The sequence below is a fragment of the Gekko japonicus genome, unplaced genomic scaffold, assembly GCF_001447785.1.
Source record: "Gekko japonicus isolate JY-2015 unplaced genomic scaffold, Gekko_japonicus_V1.1 scaffold2764, whole genome shotgun sequence".
Taxonomy (NCBI): domain Eukaryota; kingdom Metazoa; phylum Chordata; class Lepidosauria; order Squamata; family Gekkonidae; genus Gekko; species Gekko japonicus.
In genome coordinates this window covers 217,987-220,868 of record NW_015164743.1, presented here as the reverse complement: position 1 = coordinate 220,868, position 2,882 = coordinate 217,987, and positions in this window count along the sequence as shown.

The following is a 2,882-nucleotide window of genomic DNA, read 5'->3' as shown; positions in this document are numbered from 1 at the left end:
GGAGGGTTGTGGATTTATACCCCACCCTTCACTACCCAAAGGTAAAACTTGTGACTGACCGAAGGTCACACCAGCAGCTACATGTAGAGGAGTGGGGAATCAAACCCGGTTCTCCCAGATTAGAATCCACGCTCCTAACCACTATACCAAACTGGCTTTCCAGTTCTCCACATAGGACAAACAGGTGAAACCCTATGCCAAAGGATAAATGGACACAAAACTGATAAACTGTAGGAGAACTACTGCTGCAAAAGAGACTATTTGGTTTGGCAACTGTATCAATTGAACACACTGAAGCATTAGCATTTGACCTGAAGGAATTGGTGACAAAATTTGGAAAGCAGAAGGCAGGCAAAATGAGATTTTGTTCTGCCTTAAATGAAAACATTCAAGAGACTTGAATTTTAACATCACCATTAACAGGATTATTCAAAATGATTTGTGTGCTAAAACTGTTTTCTGTTTGAGAAAGAAAATCAAATATTGTTGAATTAGTTATTCTCACTTAAATTTTTTTTTAACAATTTCAAGTTTTGTGCTTTTCATGTTTCCTACAATTCATCTGTTTTTGAAAATGGGTTAGCAGTGTTTGCGGGGGGGGGAGGGGGGTTTGCCTAGGGCGCAAAAAAGCCTGGCACCGGCCCTGCTTTGAATGTTCATACACTCATAATAACACTCATAATAATACACGCCAAGCATGATTACTGTTTTAGGTAAAGGTAAAGGTTCCCTTGCGCAAAAGCCAGTCGAGTCCGACTCTAGGGTTGCGGTGCTCATCTCCGTTTCAAAGCCGAAGAGCCAGCGCTGCCCGAAGACGTTTCCGTGGTCATGTGGACGGCATGACTAAACACCAAGGCGCACGGAACGCTGTTACCTTCCCACCGAAGTGGTCCCTATTTACCTACTTGCAATTTCTTGCTTTCGAACTGCTAGGTTGGCAGGAGCTGGAACCAGAGACGGGAGCTCACTCCGTCATGCGGGACCCGGGTCTCAAACTGCTGAATTACTGACCTTCCACAGCCTGCAGTTCAGCGTCTTAACCACTTGAGCCACCGCAGCTCAACTAGTGATTATATATATTGTTTTAAATCTGTTGAGAGCCACTCCGGCCGTCTTTAAATACAAAGGTGGCTTTTAATTTATTGGTGTGTCCCGTCTCCCCCTTCCTGTTTTTGGTCATATTATGATTCTAATATTGGTTGCTGTTTGTTTCTGCTGATCTTTTTAAAATCCCATTTCGTTTTCCTTGTTGGCCTGGCTGGTGGCTGTATTCTTGTTTCAGATGGTGCTGCTGTCTGGATTGGCTTTTGATTTAATGACTTTTCCAAGAACTGCCTCAGGCCCCGGTGGCAGAGAAGTGGCACATAAATATTTTAGACTAATAAATATTACAAACCCCCGATTTATAGGGGCTTTTTGGGATCTTGAAGGGGCATGGGAGAGCATTTTAATTCCATACCGAAAAGTTGCTGCTCCTAGTTAGAAGGAAAAGAACATAGGAACATCAGAAGATCCCTGCTGGATCAGACCAATAGTCCATCCTGTCCAGCCTCCTGTCTCACACAGTGGCGAAACAGTTCCTCTGGAGGGCCAGCAACAGGACGTTAGGGTCGAGGCAACATCTGGGGAAGGCCTCAGAGTCTAAGCCCTGTTGTTGGCCATGCAAAGGAACTGGTTGGCCACTGTGTGAGACAGGAGGCTGGACAGGATGGACTATTGGTCTGATCCAGCAGGGCTCTTCTGATATTTTTACAATGCATTCCTGGACCAATCTGTTATGATGTAGCCATATTACCTTTACAAAAATGCCCTCCTAAATAATTACATAGTTTGCAAAATGCCGGGACCAAGGGAACCCTCCTGACCCAGGCCATTCCGCAGGGTGGGGGCCCCAACATAGAAGGCATGTGTATGAGCAGTTGTGGATCTTGTCCATCTGGAGGTTGTTACTTCCCATTCTGTCTTTTTGATTGTTAAAATATAAGCATTTGAGGGAATAGAGTTTTTGAAAGACATGAAGATTAATGTTGTTGTGTTTTGTTTTGTGTTGTTTTAAGTAAATAACCTTGCAAAAATTTAGGTCCTCTTCAATTTCTGAATGTTAGGCTGATGGTAATGTCCTCTTTGAAAATTTAACTTGCATTGTAGAGAAAGGCTTTGTAATTAGATACAGTAGGGAAAAAACACATTACTTATCCTCATTACTTTTTATTTAGTTATTTGTTGTATTCATTTATACTCGCCTTTCACCCCAATGGGGATCGAAATTGGCTTACATCATTCTCCTCTCCTCCATTTTATCCTCACAACAACCCTGTGAGGTAGGTTAGGCTGAGAGAGTGTGACTGGCCCAAGGTCACCCAGCGAGCTTCTGTGGTATGAGTGGGGATTACATTATATGAAGGAGAGATCTAATATTTAGATTCTGAAATGGTCTCAAATCTTTTGATAATGTGTTTGGGTTATTTTTAGGGTTACCAGGTGTCCTCTTTTTAGAGGACATGTCCTTGTTTTTTCATGTCCGTCCTCTTTGGGGCCCTTTTTAAAAAACTGATGAAAACGTCCTCTTTTTGGGTTGGGAGGCTGAGCCTGTTTTGCCCTCTATAGTTCCCCAGTGGAGGCCAGCTCCAGGTGAAATAGCAGGGGCACTTAAAATGAGATTTGTCGTAGTGATCAGTCGTTTGAAGTAGTCAGTCGGGGGATATGTCCTCTTTCTCACTTCTCAAAATATGGTTACCCAGGGCTTTTTTTTTTGTAGAAAAAGCCCAGCAGGAACTCATTAGCATAATAGGCCACACCCAACAGCAGAAACACATTAGCCTATTAGAAAGACAGCTCATTAGCATATTAGGCCACACCCCATGCCTTCCCTTGGCTTGCCC